Source organism: Pinus tabuliformis, chromosome 1_2 (assembly GCF_031772625.1).
Source record: "Pinus tabuliformis cultivar Carrire ecotype Pingquan chromosome 1_2, CPIR1, whole genome shotgun sequence".
Classification (NCBI taxonomy): domain Eukaryota; kingdom Viridiplantae; phylum Streptophyta; class Pinopsida; order Pinales; family Pinaceae; genus Pinus; species Pinus tabuliformis.
The window spans coordinates 36700636-36723844 of NC_142298.1; the positions used below are offsets into that span (position 1 = coordinate 36700636).

The 23209-nt window shown below is 35.4% G+C and overlaps 1 pseudogene; it reads left to right on the forward strand.

Moving 5' to 3' along the window:
• Nucleotides 1–15540: 15540 nt before the first annotated feature.
• Nucleotides 15541–20714, forward strand: LOC149204285 (uncharacterized; annotated as a pseudogene).
• Nucleotides 20715–23209: the final 2495 nt, after the last annotated feature.

Here is a 23209-nt window from a genome sequence, read left to right on the forward strand (position 1 = left end):
AACATAACCATCAAAATCATATATAATCATCATAAACCCAATCATAGATAACATGTCATCATCATAGACCAGAATCATAAATCACATGCATACTAAACTGAAATAAAACATTGATACTTATCCTTTAATCACTTCTTAACTTCCACTTATGCACGCACTCTAGATTGGTTGCCACACCAAACGACCACCTAGTGCCTTCTCCTCAACCGTTTGCACATACACATAGTGTGCATCACACACATACATCTATACATGTTATCCAACCTCATGTAATACCTACATCCACACCAGTACCATATGTACCACATGTACACAGTATCACATGTACAACGTGTACACAATACCAAATGTCCATAGCATTACATGCACAATTTGTCCCTTATCCACATGTTTTCAAATAATGTTAGTATAATTAAGATAACGTCAAGTCAACACAAAAAATTCCTTTATTTATTCACACTAACTTTAGACAAGTCCAATCAAACCATGCTCGGTTTGTCAATTGGAGAATAAGGAATTCATGGATTTGTTCAATTTCTACAACCAAAGCATAACTGGATAATTTATTTCAAAGTATTCAAGTGATTTTATTTAGCTAACCCTTTTCATGTATCTTATGGTTGCAGGAAATTTTCAGCCAAATGATAACATAGAGGTAATCATGCATAATACAACTTTAAAATACCAATAACTTGCAATTTGGGGATTGAATATGTCACTAGAGAAGGTCTTAATAACAACAGAATATGACCTCCACCCAATCATAAAGCAGGTTTTTGACAGCTAATCTAGTATGCCCTTTAATATTATATTTTAAGTTTAATAACAACCTTAACCTTGTCTTTAGCCAAGAAAATAATTGTTTGGTATTGAAAAGTACACCACCCATAACCCAGTTATACCATATGATTTCATGTTTGCTCCTTTTTTTAACACTACTTCCAACACCTTGTTGGCCATGAATAATTCAGTGTATATCCAAAACTAATCGAACAATCAGTATGCATGTACATACATCTATACATGAATCATAAGTGAAGGTTACAATGTTCTCAATTCCACACCCTCTAAGTTTTTAGGCACTATGTGTACCAGGGTGTGAACCTAGGTCATTTACATGTTGACACCTCACCTTAAACATTAAATCACCCCTGGAATATAGGAGAATATAACTCATTTATCAATTATCAATTTCATTAACATGAATTCCCACATCGTTTATGCAACAATTGTTATGTTTCCATATTCAAAACCAAATAGCACTATCAATGCAATCTGACAGGTAGATTTCCCCAATATTGCTTGGTAGGAAATAGTGGTACAAAATATGCATCCCAGATTGTACGATTGTGAATTAATTTGAATGGATTTCTAGATACCAAATATCTTTGTGCACAACAATCTTGATTACTAGTAGCACTTAGCCATCAATATGGTGGAATCATCCTATTAATTTAGCAACGAGTTGTTGCATGGTTTGTTATCCTCTCTCTTCATCACCTAGACATTTTATATGTCACACCTTACTTGAAGCACGTATTATTTTACTAGTAACATAAGATCCTTAGATCATCATAAGTTGTATTAATGCAAAACCTTTTGGTTTACCAAAATTTTGTTAATTAATTCGGACAAGTCATTCTCTGAATCTAGTGTACACTTCTTGTTAGTCATTAGGCTACTATGAATTTCTCTATTTCAACCACCATATCTAATATGTTTGTCATTTATGTTCTCATAAAGCATGTATACTTTGTTTATATATAGTAGAAGCAGATAGATCATTTTAATCTTATCAATTTCCACAATAAGTACATTCGTAAGATCCACAATCATTCTACTGGAAGCATCTTTTTCTTGCTGCAGATTTTGAAAGGTCCCTATTTGTGAGAAACCCATCTATATTTGGATTGATATGCACCTCCAGGTTGTGAATTTTGAGGTTTCATACCTTGAGTTGCAATAATTGACACATTAGAATTTGAGTGAACTTGAGAATGTGCCCTTGAGCTTGTTTTTAATATTGTATTACTACTATTAATCGAGGAGCACTATGAGTTTCTTTTACACCCATCCTGTATTTATTCTATATGTAGTTTTGGGTGCCAGTCCCATTCACATACTTATGAAGGTCATAAAATTATTGATGTATGATGTCTTCTTCAACATGTATATATTGAGTTCTATTACATGTGTGCATACACTTCGCAACTCTGACCCTAATTCAATCTAGATTGGAAATATAACTTGTGCTTCTTGCATATCTCAATTACAATTATTAGGATATTGCTTTATGGAAAAAGAAACCTGTAAGTTTCAAACTATGCATATCAATTTAAATATGCATGTTGCTACTGAATATCTGAATAATGACCTGGTAAGGTTTAGTTCCCTTCAATAATGTATATTTGGAGAATTTTCCTGATAAGGGTGAATTAAACGGTTCAACCAGTGGCAAAACCACATCCAAAATGAATTGAAACATTACATTTAGATGCACCAAATAACACAAAATGTTAAATTGAAAGACAATTTTAAAAATGCATAGTCTCATACCACGTACAGAGACCTGTCTTTCATGAGCTTATCAATATTTCATGGGAAACTTCATGAAGAGATACAATTAAAGAAAACCTTCAGAATCTATTCTATGATGAAAATTAATTAAATAACCATCAATTTCTGCTAATGTTGATAGAATTTCATGAATTTATTTCCTGTGACTTATATAGATTCCCTCTATACATTTTTATCCTTGATTTTTCCTCATGTTGACCATGATGTATCTATTTTTGTTTTCCAGTTACCTCATAAGGGTTCAACGTTTCTTCCCTTCATCTTTCATCCTTTCTTAAGATCTCTAGGAATATAACCTTCATCCCATTAAGCTATTCCCTTGGATAGATTACTTTTAGCAATCGTACAACTAATAATTTAATTTTAATATGAACAACTAATATGATGATAGTATGGAAGAAGAGACCTATTGGCATGCAGTTAAACATAGGATTCAACTTTCTTTAGCCACCATTACTTCTTTCAACACTTTCATTCATATTTATATGAAATCATGTCCATACCACTAAAATCCATCATCCAACTTTCAATACAATAACCATACTTTACAACTATTACAAATTGTTCACTCATCCATCTCTACTATAAACATCTAAAACTAGGTATATTATGTGTAAGCATCTTAAACCAATTTAAAATCATGGTAATTAGTGAGAATTTGTGCCATCCATGCCTGTAAGAATGCCATGTAGCTCATCGTAAGCACACAAATGAGCCATATATTATTATCATTCATCCACAACATTCATTGTATGAAAAATGAGAGATGATGAACTTACAACCCTCAAAGCATAATGTAATCATGCAACTCTGAGGGGAAATTATTCACACTCTTATGGGATGCTTGATGCATAAAAAAAATAGCTCATGTAAAATATACACACACATACATAATTACTCCTAATTTAATTAATGCATCCGAAAATTATTGAAATTCTGACTTGTAATAAGAGACCCCTTATTTAGTAGAATAACCAATTTTCTTTAAATACTCGCCCTTTAAAAACTGTCGACTGTGGGGTTCGAACCTACACACAGTTATGTGCAGATGATCTTAAGTCTTCCCACTTAACCACTTTGGAAATCGAACTTACTTAAGTAGGAAATCATGATGGCTTTTGGATGCCTAAAATAGGGAGATCCCTGCGCATAAAAGTTAACATGTCTAGTGACTCGGTCATTTCCTAGGTGCATCACTGTGAGCATATCCAGCTGGTCCACTAAGCATAATATGGATTGTGAGGCTCCACATGTGTCTTAACCCTACTCACTAGGGCGTTAGATGTTCGACAACGCATAGAGCTTCTCTTTCTAGCTTGTAATTTCTACAATAGTTAGCTCGAGGACTTTTCTCAGTCAGCATTCTGAGAACGACTGACGCACCTCACCTCCCTACCTCTCGAGATTATTATAGGCATAGGCATCATTTAAAACAAAGGTGAAAAGAAATATGAGAGATAACATATTGGACATGACAGGATTTCAAATTCGACTTAAATGAAAACCAATTCATAGTAGAATTCTTCAAATTTCTTTTGGTAAATAAAAATCATTCGTTCAAAATTCTTACTTGGTCTTTACCAAGGTTTCACTTGAGTCGTTGAAGAGGTATTTCACCTTCCAAGAATATATCCTCACAACCCCAAGAAGCAAATTGTTGGATAGGTGGAGTGCAATTGACACCCCAGGATAGAGAATAGATTCAACAAAGACGTTGATATCTGTGTCTGCGACCTGGTTCTTCCTGAGCTTGCACTCCAGGTGCATCACAATCCATATGATGCCAAGAGGCCCTTTCTTAGCTAATATGAACTGCGAATAAAAAATATTTATAGCCTTTGAACCCTAGCAGGCTTCACGTATCCGCAAATTCCTGTCGCTTTTTAAACAGTAAATTTTCCTAGGGAGAGCTTCGATCTATTGACATCAGCAACAACTTTTCTTCTTTAATCAAGGAGAAGGAATTTTTGAGAATTCGACAACCTGTATTTCTATAGATCCTAACATCAAAATTGGCTAAGAAGCTCTGACTACTCCAAAGTCGTCGACCCCAACATTCCCCTTCTTACCCCTAATCTAGAAGGAGATGAAACTCAATACCAATGAATGGGTATGGGGATTATTTATATGTGGATGCAGCCACAAGGCCACCAATGAAACACACTCACCTGCTCGAGGAAAATACTTCACAGGTTTCCCTCACAACAAAGGGTAAACCTGGTGTCTATAAACTTAGACCCAATAACATAATGGATACAGGAATTTTTAAAACAATCTTTTCGATCCTAGTTATGTGTATCCTCTGTGTTCCAAATTTACAACACAAAGGTAAGATAGAGCTAAGAACCAGTTGTCAATGTGAGGATCAGGACAAACATTATCCAACTGGCTACTTTTACGAGTATGTCAATGTGGATAACCATTATCCAACTAAATGAGTTTATGGGTGTAGAGTATTCTAAAACAATTTAGTTGTTTCCATAATGGATATACTCATGATTTGGTACAGATGCACAATCTCGATCCATAATTTCACACGAACACCTCCAGATCAACGGATAAGCAGAAAGGCGACAAGGTAGATTGAAAGGGAAACAACAACGCTTAAGGTGATTTTATCCCATTGGGAAGGCGGTGTTGTGCTTTAAACTAGCAATAATACACTCTTCCTGAAACTAACATAATTGAGTGTGCCTTAGAGGCTCAAAGGCATAGGGTTTTTTAAATCTCTGGAAGCAGCAACTTAATTTGAGCAGAGACGGAAAATATCTATGGAATAACACAATAGGTTGATAAAACCAACACCTTGATTGTCATTCTCCAGTGTCAAGACTTCTCAGATATTCGAATTGATGTAGAACGACACCTCTTTGAATCATTGTAGCATTGGTAAAATAACGAGTATAGTAGCAGAAAGTGACTACTAATTTAAATTTTGTCAGTTCATTTTTAAATTCCAAATCATATCGCTTAGGTCCCACAAGCTTACCGCATTTTTTAGAAAATTTTCCACAAATTGGGTCATATACACGACCAATAGAAACCACAGTATATTCGACAGGTTAATATTTGGTTGCAACCCTCCATTCACTCGTCATATGTATATTATCAGCATAATATATATTACAACAACAAAAAATTCAAGATTGTTGAATCTTGAATTATTTAAGGTGATGATCAATCATAGTGACATTATCATAATCCTTACACCTTCAAGGATAAGCATGATAATATGCATGCATGTGTTACTGCCCTTAAAAGGCTTAGTGGATTACCTCCATCTATTATTAAATGGATGCAAATCATTTTTTTTCCTGATACCTCTGCTAAATAAAAGGAGCGTTAAACTTGTCCTCCATGTCTCCCTACTCTTATCTTATTTTTTTTCTCAATGTCCACATCATGATTAGACCCTTGATTACATTGAAGCATGAAAATAGTTATTTATTGTTTTATTCATAAGGCATATTTATCCAAAAAAACAACATATGGTCTCTTTAGCACTAGCTTGGATTTCTACCTTGTTGTTTTGGTTTGTCAATAATGATGTACAACATCTTGGTAGTAAGGAGAGGAGTCAAAATATTTGATCGGAATATCTAGTGAAATTCATATTAGTCAATAATGAATTTATGTCAGTGATAGTATCTCTATCATTCTTCTTCATGGACACAATAAGACATTAACTATGATCTAAGTGAAGGCATTCTTAGAAATTACTATTTATTCGAAGTGAATACAAATGCACCAGTGACATGACCTTTCTTGCATAATTCAAATAAACCTTAAGCCTTTTGACCATTTTCCAAGAAAAATTGAATATGTTGCAATAATGGATGCAAATGGAAACTTTCAGTTTCTTATTTAATCCCCCAGCGTTTCCATAAAATGAGAAGGTTTAAATGAAAGTAAAGGAATAATTTGTTGGAAAAGTGTGAAAAATGTTTGCTCTTCCTTGCAAGCAGTAAGGTGCATGCATTGATGGCATATGCCTTGGATTTTAAATTATTAACTTCACATGTGTTCCAATGTAATAGAGACTATGTTGACCTACAACCACGAATTCCTCGGTTGTTATGAAACATAGTTTATAAACCATTCCATATGTACCATAAAATCTTCTTTCCATGTGATTAATAACATGGTGGAATATTATAATGCATGGTTTGTGATAACAACTTTTCTTTCACATGCATAGTTATACTTCCTCATCAATTGTTGTCTCTAAGTCTGTCTTGTTTATTGGCATTTTCTACCAAATTGGAGAGATATAGAAAACATCAAATATCGAAAACTTAAGTGTAAACATTTTTCTAATTATATGTACATGATTGTCAAGCCATATAGGATATTCCACTCCTCATATTACAAAAAATTAAACTTTAGCTATTTTGAAATTCATAAATCAAACAACCTCAGTTCATAATTTCCTTTGGTTTCAAAATCCTCCTCCAATAAATCATTTTAAGATTTAGTTTCAACCTTTATTGATTCTAATGCCTTAGGGCACTACTCTAGAACTCATTGGAATATTTTTCCTATAACAATTTTTTTTTTACCAAATCCTTTTTAGTTAAACCTCTTATTTGTTTAGAACCTAGTTTAGGACCTACAACTTATTCATATTTTACAGAGGTGGGTTGGCCCATAGGCCACAATATTTGAAATTAGAGATCTAGTACCATGTTTCACATACCTCCTTGACATAATACTAACAACCTCCTACTATGCTCCAAGCACTAAATTTAACTTCGATTAAATTTATATTTAGTAGTTGTCACATGCATAAGTATTCAATAATGTTATAAACAAGGATAACACATGAAATTATACTCATATTATTAAAGGTGTGACAACATATAGAGTAAGGATTCAACATGCAGAACATCCTATTTAATTGAAGCAAACCAGATTAGTTGAAAGAATGTCACTTGGAAAATCATGCACTGTCACCCAACCTGGAACTAGCTTCCTCCAGGTCACCCCTGATCCAAGAGTTCTTGCCATGGATCAGCTACCTCTTGTTGATCTCTTCAACGGGTATTAAATTTCCTCTTTCATGATATGATTTCCTTTAGTGACATCCCTCTTTTATGGATCCTTTTATCCATTTGCCTAGTCTTTTCCCAGAAAGGCTCTCCTCTCTCTCCCTCGAGGCTTTTCTCATAAAAGCTTTCCCTTCTCTCCTGCAAGGCTTTTATGTTTTTCTTAAACTTAGCATCTTTCTCCAGATAAGTAACTTAATGGATATTTATCTCCCATTCCATTAAGCTTATATAGAATTTGATCTAGAAGTCTTATCGTGAAAGAATTATCCATTCTCATTCACCAATGGGATTTCATTTGGCAAGAATTTCATCTCTTGGTGTCTCGTTTTCAAAGTGATTAAATTATACTTATTTATTTAATAATAAAATATTTACTTTCATTGTTACACCTCGGACCTATATTTTCTGTTACAACTCAGTCTTAGCTTAGGTCCGACATAGTAGCAACAGAGTGTTACATACAACGCAAGGATGTTACACTGCCTTTCCAACATTACATTTGATGTTATCTATATAATTAGTTAATAGAAATAATTAAACCATATGAATATTTACATTTAAAATACCTCTTATCAAAATATGAGAAGAATTAAATACCTCTTGCCACAATATGAGAAATATTTGTTCATGTTTGTGAATGGAGATCCTCTCGGTATAATTTGGTTAGGACTGCACTCGCTACAAATATTCTTTGAAAAATGATTCTAATTTTATTTTTTTAATAAATGAAATCCTTTGATAAACAGTGATATATTTCATGGCGAAGTACATGGAGTTTAAGTGAGATGGAAATCTTACATACCACAAAGGTATATCCTTGGGTAGTAAGTGTAGTGCATGTAGAATAAAAAAGACGGGTATCAATTCAAAAACCTTTACGACATTAAGTAAATTACTGTGAAGTACATGGGTAAATCAAGTGCATTACTATCAGTGCATTGGTAAATAAAGAGAAATAAAATACTTTACAATGTGATGAATGTTTGGCTATTCATTTTTTGGGTAAAAAGATTGTTAGATATATATTGAAGTTCATGACATGGTTGCAGTCTCCGTAACTAGCCTAATATTACTCTTTGTAAAAATTATAATTATTTCTTTGTCCCAAAATAAATCCCAACCACAGATAGCCAACCTTTTCTCAAGATTATACACATTTGTTGGGAACCAAAAACTATCAGCTTCAAGTGCTATATTGGTTCTTCCTTGCAATTTCGTTTACAAAGGCAAATACCTAAGTCAATCCAAATCGAATAATAGATATGATTCCAAATATAGTTGAAAAAAAAATGAAAAATCTACCAACAAGCAGACCAATAACTAATTTTTGTTGTCATCTCTGTCTAATCATTCATGAGATCAATGAAAACCAATTTTGAACTTCCCCTGCGAATCAACACGAACTTGCATTAACTAAAATTCATTTTGGAAATCTCTAACGTAATGAAATGGGATTCCTTATAGTTCATATTTAATACAAATTGGTTCTTTGGGAGGTTCAATTACCATTAACCTCTTTAATGAGTAATTGCACCCAAACCATGTATCTATTAACCAAGGATAGAAGACATTGGAATGACCTATTCAAATGAGGTGAAACAAACATGAACCATTATTACTTCCTTAAAGTAGTAGGTTAATTGAATAATTTATATTTCATTTAAGAAGTGGGGAAATTGTTCGGTGTGTATTGTATTATTTTCACGACTAGCCATAGGCATGAAGTGAGGGGGTTAGGGGGGCGACCAGTTTCTGCTTTGCTATGTCAAGTGTAGTGGGGAGTCACAAGGGGGCAGCCCCTTGTGTTTTTTTGGACCATATATTAGGTGGGCATACCTATCCATGGTTTTTTGCATGGGTTTCACACATGGTTTTTAGAATGATGGTTTTCTTTCCATGGTATCTTGTAGATTCAGTCAACCAAAATACAGTTATTTTCTAATCTAGGGTTAACGGATTTGGGTTTATTGATGCTTCAACATGTATATATATGTATTGTAACATTGGAAGGAATATAGTGAAAAATCAATCTGGTAGTCCCGATTTTGGGATCCAAGGGAAAATCTTTGTGTATATATGTTTAATGTTTTATGCTCTCGCCATTTTTTATTTTCTATTTTTAAGAATTTGTTTGCAGGTCATTTCTGTACAGGGTTAAAACCTACAAAAATGGACAAGATCATTCAAGGATAAATTCGTGATTTTCAAAGGTAGAAATAATTTGTTGATTGTAAAATTTATTATAAGAGTTGTTGAGGTTGTTGATTAGAGTTTGTGTTTTCAGTTAAATTGATAATTCATGGATAGAAATTGATTGATAATGTGGGAATATTATAAAGTAAGTAATTTTGAGGTGAAATTTGTTTTCTTCATGAAATTATAATATACCATTTTCAATAGACAAAAGACTCTAATTTATTCCATTAATTTCTTGAGGTTAAATGACCAAATAGACTTAAAAATGCTAACAATAGATGTGATAATATTAGCTCACACATGCATGAATAATTGTTCCTAGATTTAGAATCAACTTAAACTAACAAAAGTATGAGCTAATTCGGAGAAATTATCTCTATCACTCCCCCTTAATTACAATCACTACTTCCTACAAGTCTAAGTGTCATATAGGCTTGCAATACTTGGATCAATTCTAAAACTTGTTTTACTTCTCCATGTTGGTGCGGGTTGTTCTCATCTCTATGTTGTATAAGCCTTCTTTTTTTCCCTTTTTGCTCCAAACTTTATATTCTACAAACCTTTTGCCTTCTTCAATTTCAACTTTACTTTGGTATTGCTATTCACTATGTCCTCGTCTTCTTTATCTTTCTTTTCTACATATACTTGTACCCTAGCTAGTGCTAACTAAACTTTTATGTTGATCTATGTAAGATCAAAAATAATGTCTTCATGTTATTTCATTTCTCTTGCACCATTGGAAAAGATTCTATAATTTTAATGGTTGTCTTTATTTTTTTTGTTCGTCGTGTTGTTGTAGCAATAACTAATTTTTCATACTTTCATCTTCACCATACTTGGGATTTGCAAGTTGTATAAGATTGATAGAATTGCAACTGCTTAAATTGTGCTAAGTTTTTTACTATTAACGTGGCTCTCCCCTGAACTTGAACATGTTATAGCACCTTGTATAGAATTGTGGGATGCGTTAATGCTCAAACCACAAGAAAATAATATGTTTCTCCTCTCACATGAATTGTTGATAATCCGTTCTCCCTCGCTCTGTGTAACCTTTCTCTGATACCAATTTGTTGGAAATGCGGAGGAGACAAAGCATGAATTCACATATAAAACACAAGTTGTTGCTCTTCCATTGATTGCACAAAACGTCATACTTACAATGAACCCGGTGAAGGGTATTTATAATTTTCGACTAGCGACTTGCCTTGACATGCATCCACATGCAACCACACATCTATCACTTAACTCGACTTGACTCTACACTCAAATACTCAATCACTCAATAAACTGACTCTCTATGTTTACCAACTCCAAATGCAGGAATAAGCTAATTAGCTTATTTTGGCATTTCACATAAAGATATAATCTAAAAGGTAAAATGACAAACAGTAATACTTGTGGCACAAGAGGGATTAATATGATGATTCTACGAAACCTCAAATCCCAGTACATAGCAGTATGTACTTGCTAGAATTATTAGCACTTTCTAAAGTGGTTCTTCAATGCTTCCCGGGAATATTTATATATATGCCAAACCCTCCCTACAACTATCGGGGCATCCAATCCTTCATTCATTCTCGACATTATATTTAATTCTTTATCGCATTAATCAAGATACCTTACCCTTCTATACCTACCTTCATGATAGGTTGAAAGGTATGGCCGACAGTAATAAAAAGCCTAACCACAAGTAATCCAAATCACGATATTATATAAATATATATACACACACCCCAAATAGAGCAATTTATCTCTCTGGTTTTGTTTTTACAGTACTTTTAGGGATAATTGACTCCATGATTTATCTGTGCAGGTTATAAAAGGGAAGATCGAAGAGTGTAGGTTAAGAACCAAGGGAATCTTTTCATCAGCAGAGAACGGGGTTCATTGTAATCATCATGTTTGTGTGATCAACAGAAGAGTCACAGCACATATTGTATTTTTCCTCTTATAGCTTTCTAACAAATTAATATCACAACGCAGGAAGGAATACAAAATTCGTGGAACTCAGAGAGCAATAAAATAAAGCCAAATAAAGAAGGCCAAAGTTTTTTTTTTAAATCACAAAATTGTCACATAGTTAAGGTGCGACTAGCATATGTTAGAAGTGTAAATCGTACATTGATTTAGGGTAAACTTCATAAATTTTCACAGAGTTAAGGTACGACTAGAATATGTTAGAAGTGTACAACATGCGTTGAATTAGGGTAAACTTACGAAATTAAAAGTATCTCCAATTCAGTGCAGGAATCCTCTCTTGAAAGGTGCACTAACCCGTTTACAACTTTCAGAGGTCGCGTAGAATCAATGGATTAAGAAAATTTTGGTCCCGAAGTCAAAGTGTCTTCATGTTTTGTTTTAAGTGATATTGAAGTTTTTTAACATCCTTTTTCAATAAGTAACAACCTGTTTTTTGGAAAGTATTTTGTTATCATACGAAAAGTATTAAGGGGATGGTTAAAAGGTATTGTATAGGTTTTTTTTTGGTAATGTCTTATTTTTTAATAAAGTATTTTAATATAAAAAAAATTAAATTTGCGGTCTATTAAAAGAGTTTATTTATAAGGTGCGTTGGAAATTTGTTTCTAAGTTTTTTGGAAAGTGTTTATAAAGTTATTTAGCAATAGAGGGTTTTATTATTTCAAGAATATTATTTCGAAGAAAGATGGTTTTATCAAATTTCCATCCAGAGTTTCGACCGTTTACAGAGAAGGATTATGATGTTTGGGTCATTAATATGGATACCATGTTAAAGTCTCATGATGTTTGGGACTATGTCACGAATGGATTTCCCGAACTTAAATATGAAGCAGAAGAACGAGCCCTCACTAATATACAGGGAGAATAATGCAAGAAAGACAAAAAGAAGAATGCGCAAATGTTTCAGCTTATCCAGCAAGGAGTGGAGTGAGTAATGTTCCAAAAAATTATGATCACAACTTCAGCAAAGACAGCATGGGAGACTTTGATGACAAACTATAAAGGTATGGACAAAGTCAATATTGTTAAGTTGCATAATACTAGAAGAGATTTTGAAAGTTTGCAGATGGAAGACGATGATGTAGCAAAATCTGAGCAGTGCGGATCACAAGAGAAAACACCAAAGAGAGTCAAGCCAATAGGGAATCCAATATTTTCTGAATATCATGGATCTTCAAGCAGATCAAAAAATCAGAATTCTCCCAACAATCAATCAGGTGATGAATCAAGAAATGGTAAGAGAAGAATGAGAAGTATGAAAGATATTTATGATGATTTGGATGTTAGCTCAAATTTTGTATTGTTGTCTTTCCAACCTTCAACGTTTGAAGAAGCTATCAGAGATTAAAATTGGGTGCAGGCCATGGATGAAGAAATTGAATCTATTGAAAATAATGATACATGGGATTTGGTTGATTTTTCAAAGGAAAAAAATCTCATTAGTGTAAAATGCGTGTACAAGACAAAGTTGAATGAGAAAGGAGAACTTGACATATCTAAAGCAATACTTGTAGCAAATGGTTTCTCGCAACAACCGGGAACAGAATTTGGAGAAGCATTTGCTCCAATAGCCAGAGTGGATATTGTAAGAGAATTCTTAGCCATAGAAGCTCAGAACAAGTGGAAAATATATCAAATAGATGTGAATTCATCCTTCTTGAATGGAATTTTAGAAGAAGAAATGTTGCACAGTAGCCTTTAGGTTAAGAAGTTGAAGGACAAGAAGATAAAGTTTACAGGTTGGCGAAACTGCTCTATGGACTCAAGAAAGAGCCTAGAGCCTGGTATAGCAGAATTCACAGTTACATGATCAAGAATGGATTTTTCAAAAGAAACATTGAGCCTACCTTGTACACAAAGGTAAATGATCATGGACATATTTTGATTGTTTTTTTATATGTGGATGACTTGATTTATATTGGTGATCTTGAATTGGATGAATTTAAAGCAGCCATGAAGAAAGAATTTCAGATGACAGATCTTGGTCTTATGAAATATTTTCTTGGCATAAAAGTGGAGGAATCTGAGAAAGGAATTTTTATTTTCCAAAATAAATATGCTAAATATTTGTTAAAAATATTCAAGATGGAAAATTATAAACGTGCCCCTACACTAGTCGCAACATGTACAAAGTTAAGAAAGGATGATGAAGGATCAGATGTCAGTCCAAGTATATTCAAAAGATTGGTTGGAAGACTCATGTATCTCACAGCTACAAGACCAAATATTAGACAAGGAGTTAGCTTGATTTCTAGATTTATGGAGACTCCAAAAGACTCACATTGTAGAGAAGGAAAAAGAATTCTAAGATACATAGTAGGAACTACACATTATGGCATAATGTATGCAAGCACAGAGAAGAAGGATTTGATTACATATTGTTGATGATGTTGGACCCACCGACATGTCAGGGGATCTCTCCATTAAGAAGTTAGACCTCATATTGTTTGGTGTAGGAGTCCTAATAGTGGGTCGTATGGTAATGCCTTGATCGCAATTTCACACAGAGGCAAGTAAGATAACTCTGTTGGTAGCAAAGATGTGATAGCTGCAGTGAGCCAAAGAAGGTTCATGAGAAGTTCTAACACAAGGGGGTTGAGATGAGTGTTTCCCTTAGAAACCTGTGATAACATGCAGTTAAGAAGGGACAACACAAGAAAAGATACATCACAACATGGAAGGAAAGTTAGAAAGAAATCCAAAGTGATGGTTAAACCAACAACACATTTTAAAAAGATTCATATGTACATACATAGATAGCTATGCATGCATGCGTAAGTAAACAGATACATATATCATTTAGAGTAAACCAGATAGCATAGAATATAATACAACATATGCATGAAACATGCTAGCTCTTATTATATTAATAAGTGTAAGTTCTAGTCATACAATACATCCATGTCCAACCACTAGTTTCGATAGCGGAATGTTACAGCCACAACTTCTTGCTCCTCCAAATAGATGTACTAGCTCTGCGCAGTGGAGAAGCCAAGGTTCATTACAATATTGTCCAATCTCTCTCCAAGCTAGTCTTATCGGAAGCTTAGTTGACCAAAAGCCCTTATAATAAATTACGAGGGACTATTTATAGCAAAGGGTGGAGTGACCTTGACATTCCCCTTTGTGACAGTTCATCTACCCTCATGACTCTTCATCTATTCTATGACTATTACATCCAACTATTAACACTTGACTTACACTTGGCATGACATTGCATTACAATGCACATGTACCCATGTGAGAGAAATGGTTTGAGCAATCCATGCTAGACATCACTATGACCTACACATCACGATTCTATGAAACCTCAAAACACAATAAATTGCAGTGTTTTCTTGCGAGAATTATTAGCACTTTCTAAAGTGGTTCTTTAATGCTTCCTGGGAAAGTTTATATATATTCCAAACCCTCCCTACAACTATCGGGGCATCCAATCCTTCATTGGTTCTCGACATCTTATTTTATTCTTTATCGCATTAATCAAAATACCTTACCCTTCTATAAACATTTTCAAGATATGTTGAAAAGTATTGCCAACAGTAAGAATAGGCCTATCGAGAAGAAATGCAAATCACTAGCCTATATATATATATATATATATACATAGATCTAAAACAGAGTAATTTATCTATTTGGTTTTGTTTTGTAAATTTGAGCACAATATTTACAGCATTGAGATTTTTGATTTATCAATTTTTGTTCGGTAGTGTGTTAGGGGAGGAGATTAAGGTACGGGATGGAGTCTAAGTTTGACCCTACTTTTCACATGGAGGAGACCCCTAAAGCTCACATTGTAGAGATCAATCTCCCAAGTGATTCCTTGAACATATAGTTATACCTTTCGAAATTATTTATTTTGAAACACCTGTATTTAATTTTATAGTACTTTAGAAAAAAGATTGGATCTCTACCTCTATCGATGGCAAGCAAAGGATTCGAACCCTCGTTGTTCACCTGCATCCGCAAGATAACTTTGAGCTTCAGGCTTTGATACTTCATACAATGGGGCCAAAATTTGATGGTCTACGGGTCGGATCCTGTGCTGGGAGCGTGGAAAATGAAGCAGGGACTATCAATGATGCCTTGTCTCCAAGCTGCGGATGTTCTTGTTTGGCATGAAACCCTTACTGTTCCACACGATTTCACTTGCAATTACAGTTGTTTTCTCATTAACAACCAGCAAAATGTTCTCAGGTCAGAAACCGACAAACGTCATGCTTTCGATCTCCCTCAAGGCCTCCCTGATGGAGCCTCTGTGGAAATTTACGATCTCTAGCAGGTATTTATCAGTTTCATCATTATAATTATCTCTACCTTTCCATATTATGTCACATTGGAGCATAGATGCTTCTGTCACGAGGAGATGGCTAGGGTTCCTGGAATGACCAGCGACGTCGCCGATGCATTGCATCAACCAGACCGGCCAGAGATATACCCTGGCAACAGATCCATCGCCCACAAGACGGTGCGAGAGTGGATAGGGGCCGAGGGGCCTGCTACGTCCCAGTATTCAACTGGACAGGGGAGGTCCTGCGCAAATGTATGGAAGCTGACTACAACGGACCCAGTAAAACTTGACGCAGTGGCTGGGTACTTGAAAAATGACCCATACAAACTAGATCCAGAGGAACCATGGCGCGGACAGAATACAAAAATCAGTGTTGCATTTGGGTTCACAGAGAAAACGCCCAATCCAATAGATCGTGGCTCCAAAAAGGTTGTTTCAAACTGTATGGGCGAAGATTTGATTCAAATCTTCATCAAATTGATAGGGGGCAGACATCACTGCATGTGGCTCAGAAAGGGGCTGAATATTCAAGAGTTAAAGAAGGAAATCCAGATTCAACTTGGAACCCCCACAAAATACCAAAATCTGATATATACAGGACGTAGTCTACAGGATATCCATACACTTCAGGAATATGGTATCATCAATGATTCAACTATCATTCTTAATCTGAGACTGCGTGGCGGATGCAATGGAGCCAGTTCAAAAAATACAGGTTCCTTTCGTGACACAGTCAAAGGAAAGGAAAAAATGGAACACAAACCAACACCAACACCAGAGCTACCAAGTCCCTATATTGTGGAACAAAAACTGGAATCTCCAATACTCCAAGTAACTTTGTCAGAGGTAACTAATCTACCCACTGATCTATCCAAAGATGTTGTTATCTGTAGATTTAATGGGTTCTGGCCAAAATCCGACACTCTGCATCAATGGATCTTCTCCACATGGTCACCTAACTGTGAAATTCACCTATGCTCAAAAGGTTTTTTCATAGTTAGATTCAACATAGAACAAGAACGTGACAGTATTATCAATCAGGGGCCTTGGTTTTGGGGCAATGCTGGCCTCTTCACCACCCCCTGGTTTTCTGATTTTGATGCAAATACTATGAAAGTCTCAACAATGCCTGTTTGGGTGAGGCTACATAACCTCCCTCTACACTTCTGGCATCACAAAGTTTTAATAGCCATTGGGAATTCCTTGGGGAAATTCCTAAAAATAGATGAAGACAGAGTTATCAGGGGAATTTTCACATTTGCCAGAATATGTGTAGAAGTGGACCTGAGTCAGGGGCTACCTGATCACATTACATTGAACTATAATAATACACTGAGGACACAACCGCTTGACTATGAGAATACAACATTCAGATGCCGCAGCTGCATGCAAACAGGGCATCTCCAACATACCTGCCCACTGGCCAGGAAGGACCCCAAAGGGAATAAGAAACAACAAAAAAAGGCCCAAAGGGTGGCAGCATACCGACTTGTTGGAATAAGAGGACATGCAAACAGAACCGACAGGGAACCGATCAGAACCTGACATACAAATGGGACAGAAATATACACAGGGAGAAAATACAGCAGATACTCATTTGGGGCCAGACAATATGAAACAACAACAAGAACTTCAGCTGGAAGTAAGCGGCACCAAACGAACTCATGGATTTGAAGAATCGGAATAGAACATCCAATGAATACAATGGAAAACTATCTAGCTATAATTGCACCCACTCCCAACTCTGAAGGTTGGTGAAGGGTGGAGAAGAAGAGGGCAGAAAAGTATAGGCCTGCTGGAATTTATTTTTTCTTTAATATTGTAACCTTTGTTTCCTATCATTACAGGGACAGCCATCTGCATATGCTTTAAGCATCTACAAAATGTACTTTTTTCATATGAATAAAATTAGGACTTTTTCCACGGGGAAACTTTTTTACAGTACTTTTAGGGATTATTAACTCCAATATTTATCTATGCAAGGTATAAAAGTGAAGATCTAAGAGTGCGGGTTAATAACTGAGGGAATCTTGTCATCAGCGGAGAACGTAGCGCGGAGGAAATGGGGGAAAGGACGAAAGTGGGAGGGAAATTGGAGAAAGTGTAGACAGGGGGTAGACGTTCAGAAAAGTTATCGACGTCCCCGAAATTTGAACTTCGATGGTATCACTGCCAAGTTTGGGGATGGAAAATGGCGTGTCTCCATGTGTTTGGTTCACGTCTCTGAGCAACAAAGTTAAGACGCGCTTCCTGGCAGTTGAAAAGAAGATCAATCGCTACAGGCAAACGTCCACAGATCAAGTCCCACAGGGAAACAAGATTCAAGGAAGGGAAGCCATGCACCTACGTAGGGTGATCATAACGCAAGACATCTAGAGGCGATTCGACAAGGTGAAGATAAAGAAAAACACATTGTAGCTATGGAAAAATCAAATGAACTGCTGCAAGAAAAAAATCCAGAAGCGCCTCAGCGGGACGAAGAGTTCGTTGGCGAGCTACCAACATCAACTCATCCGCAGACAGTATCTGAAGAGAAGGCCTCTGTGCAACGCCCTGAATATATATAATTGAAATCGAAGCCAGACGAACCGAAGCCCGGAGTACCGCCGGAGATCATACGTCCTCTACAGGAGAAGAAAGAAGAGACCGATAGTGCAGATGAGGGAAAAGCAGCAGAAAAAGATGATTGTGTTGTTGGGAAGGAAGAAAATGGAGATGGTGTTGGACGTATTGTAAAAGGATACATTCATCACAAACAGGAAGAAAAGAAGGATGATGAAAAGTGTTCAACTGGCGAAGTGACAAATTTCCAGATCTGACACGAATTCCCTTTCCAGCTTCTTGTAGTTCAACATTTTCTAAGCGTGGGGTGTTGATAGCATCGGTCGTGGTGGTTCTATCAGTTGGGTTGTACATAACTTATAAATCAAGGTCATGCCAACACATTTAAAACCATCTGTACTCATTTCTTTATCGTGGATGGCGTCGAAGTGTATACCATATTCTTTGTAAAAGCTTCTTGTATTTCAATTTAGATGTTTTTTATTACAAAATAATGGGTCTGAAAGTTCACAAGATTCTACTGTAGCTTACATGTTTGAGAATAGGATTTTTAAAATTCCCACGTTTTAAAAAATAAAAATACAGGGGTAATTTATATTTAATAATTTGGAATAATTTTTTAATAATGTAATTTTTGATAATTAAGAGTTTTTAAATAATTATAATAATGTTTTTCGGTAAAAATCACATAAGGAATATTCTCTTTGAAATAATATCTAATTTTTAAATAGTTATAAATTTGAAGTACCAACATTATCTAATAGTTTTCTTTTTACGATTTGTTTAAAATTTGATTATAAATATAAAAAATGTAATTTCTGCTAATTAAGTTGTTAAAATTAAAAATATTTTTATATTTAATATTTTAAAATATATTTAAACTTTATTTAGAAAATAAATAAAAAAATTATATTTTAAAATTGTTGAGTTTTTATACTATTAAATTTATTTGTACATTTTAATAAAAATAATATTTCAAATTTTCACAAAATTTAAAAATACAATAAAAAATTACCATCTAACACAATATCATCTCACCAAAAAATACAAAAATAGTATGCCTAGAGTACTAAGTTCAGATTTCAGCTAGTAAAAAGCAGCCAGCGGCCCGATTAAGGGATTATATATGTCAAAGTTATAATATATACAAACATGGTACTTATATAAATTAAATAGTTAATAACACAAATTGGTATTAATATATTTATGTTAAAATATATCTCATATTAATATAAAAATAAAATAAAAAATAATAATAACAATAAATTTGGTTAAATTGGGGCTTCATTTTAAATTATTATTATTGATTATAAAAAAATTTAATATATGAGTTAAGTATATATATATATTGAAATTAAAAAAAAAAACATGTAACAAGATTCTCCATCTCATTATAGACATAATACACTTGAAAATATGAATTTCACTATCGTTGAATAGCATTGTGTGCTTTTTGCTCGGCCTCCTTCTCTATCACGACCCTATCCTGGCGGTGGTTTTTCAACCGCACATAGGAAGGTGCGGCACAACTACCCACTTTCTTTTCACCAATACTTATGAGTACGGAATACACCGAACCATTCAACACTTAGTTATTTTATTCAATCCTTCTACGCATTATCATTATATAGTGGAAATAATCATTCACATCATCATCATATCATTCATATGTATGCACAACAAAAATACTTTCTTTTAATGCGAGGGCTAACTCCCAAGTATAGAGTCTGCTCAATAATATAATAGTTCAATAATCTTACAAGTACAAGTACAATTCAGCCTTTGGTGGAAACTTCAAATTTCCCTTCAACAAAGCTTCCCAAGTTACAACCTGCAATTTGCAAAAATCACAGTTCACCTACTTCACCGGGTCGGGTCGCCCTCGTTCAGCAGTGCCCATTGCAGCTCGTCGTCATGCAGGTCGAGCCACTCGTTCAACAACGCCCACCTACAACTCATCATCGTGCAGGGTCTCCCAGCTCGTCATGCAGGGTTGCCCAGCTTTTCATACAGGGTCGCCCAACTCGCTATCATGCAGAGTCGCTCAACTCGTCGTGTAGAGTCGCTTAGCTCGGTTGTGCAGAACCGCCCAGCCTGATCGATTCGTTCAGTAGCGCCCACAGGTCGGGTGGCCCAACTTGGTCGGGTCGCTCGTTTAGCAACGCCCATCGCAGCTCCTGCGCACGGCCCTACCTGTTCCTGTTCTGCCCGTGCCGGTCACAAACTGTCTACCAATTCGCTTGTCAGTTCGGTTGCCTGTGTTGGTCTGCAGCTTGCTGGCCTCACCGTGTACGCCTACGCAGAGTTCCACACACTCGTCCTTCGCTTCAGAAATCTCGGCTAGGTTGCTAGGGCCCTCTCTCTACCTGCGCCTTCACCTAGCCTTATCGCCTTCCTCTTTACTCGTCCAAGTCGCCTTGTATTGCTTGAACTTGCTTGAGATGACTTCTTTCCTTTCGCCAAGTCATCCACCCCTTCTTATACTCGTCACCCAAGTGTTGAGTGGGTTGGCCTACCTCCAAGCCGATCACTCATTCCACCTAAGTCGCCCATCAACTTGGCGGCCCAACTAGGTTCGGGTCCACCTCTGCATGTTGCCTCGCCCATGTGTTCTCCTCTCACACATCGGCCCAACCATCGGTCACCTTATCATATAAACTCGCCATGGCGCCTCCACACTTAGCCGAATTACTTTTCGGTCTTTCAACTCTCATGCAGCTCGTCCGCACTGTCGCACATCCACCAAGGCACATTTAACCAAATGCTCCCACTCATCGCATCTCGTCAAGCGCGCTTGCCTGTCACCTTTAACCAAACCGTGTGACCATCGCATAAAATCGACTCCGTCGTACATAACCGAAAATGACTTCTCCCCGTCGCATAAAACTAACTCGGAAGCCCGTCGCACACATGGCACGCCAAACTCATCTCGAGGCCTGACATTCCCTGTGGCATGCACAATTCAATATTTAATTTTCCTTAAAACTTTCACTGCAGGGATTGGTTAGTGATAATAAGGCATGCTTCCGTGATTTGTGTTGGTTAATATGCTTATTCAGTTGGTGTATTTCTTGCACAAAGTTTATATTTACATGTTAAATATAGTTAATTACTCGTCCATGGAGAGTTATCTAAAATTAGAGAGTGAGTTAACTAAGTCAAGTTAGTGAGTTCAATCTAAGTCATATTTTGTGTAAAGGCGAATTTAGAGTGTATGTGAATGTCAAAGTTATTTTAAGTGAGTCGTTAGTAGAGAAAGATTAAATACCCCTCACCAGGTTCATTGTAATCATCAAATTTGTGTGATCAATAGAAGAGTCGAAACACATGTTATTGTGTGTATAATTTTGTATTTTTCCTCTTATAACTTTCAAACGAATTGGTATCCCAGCCGAGAAGAAAATACAAGATTCATATAATTAGCAAAACTATTAAAAAAAGGAGCTGAAATCCAAATCTTTTTCTTAAACCGCAGAATTTTCACATAGTTAAAGTGCAAGTAGCATACGTTAGAAATGTAAATCGTACATCGATTTAGGGTAAACTTCGCAAATTGTCACATGGTTAAGGTGCGGACTAGCATAGGTTAGAAGTGTAAAACGTGCGTTGATTTAGGGTAAACTAACGAAATTAAAAACATCTCCAATTCAGCGCAGGAATCCTCTCTCGAAAGGTGCACTAACCCGTTTACAACTTTCAAATGTCACGTATAATCAATGGTTTAAAAATCTTTTGGTCCCGAAGTCAAAGGGTCTCCATTTTTTGTTTTAAGTGACACTAAAGATTTTTTGACATCCTTTTTAAATACGTAACAACCTATTTTTTTGGAAGGTATTTTGTTACCATACGAAAAGTATTAAGGGGTTTGTTAAAGGTATTATATAGGGTTTTTTAAAGTGCTTGTGAAAATAAAGGTTTCTCTGAAAGAGATTTGTAAACTTTTTTGGAAGGTATTTTGTTACCATACGAAAAGTATTAAGGGGTTTGTTAAAGGTATTATATAGGGTTTTTTAAAGTGCTTGTGAAAATAAAGGTTTCTCTGAAAGAGATTTGTAAACTTTCTCCTTTTTAATAAAGTATTTTAATAAAAAAATGAAATTTGGGGTTTATTAAAAGACTTTATTTATAAGGTGGGTTGGAAATTTGTTTTTAAGTTTTTTGGAAAGTGTTTATAAAGTTATTTAACAATAGAGGGTTTTATTATTTCAAGAGTACTTTTTTAAGAAAGATGGTTTTATCAAATTTCCAACCACAGTTTTCACCATTTACAGAGAAGGATTATGATGTGTGGGTCATTAAGATGGATACCATGTTAAAGGCTCATGATGTTTGGGACTATGTCACGAATGGATTTCCCAAAGCTAAAAATTAAGCAAAAGAATGAGCCCTCACTAATGCAGAGGGAGAACAATGCAAGAAAGACAAGGAAGAATGCGCAAACGTTTAAGCTTATCCAGCAAGGAGTGGACTGAGTAGTGTTCTAGAAAATTATGATCACATCTTCAGCAAGGATAGCATGGGAGACTTTGGTGACAAACTATAAATGTATGGACAA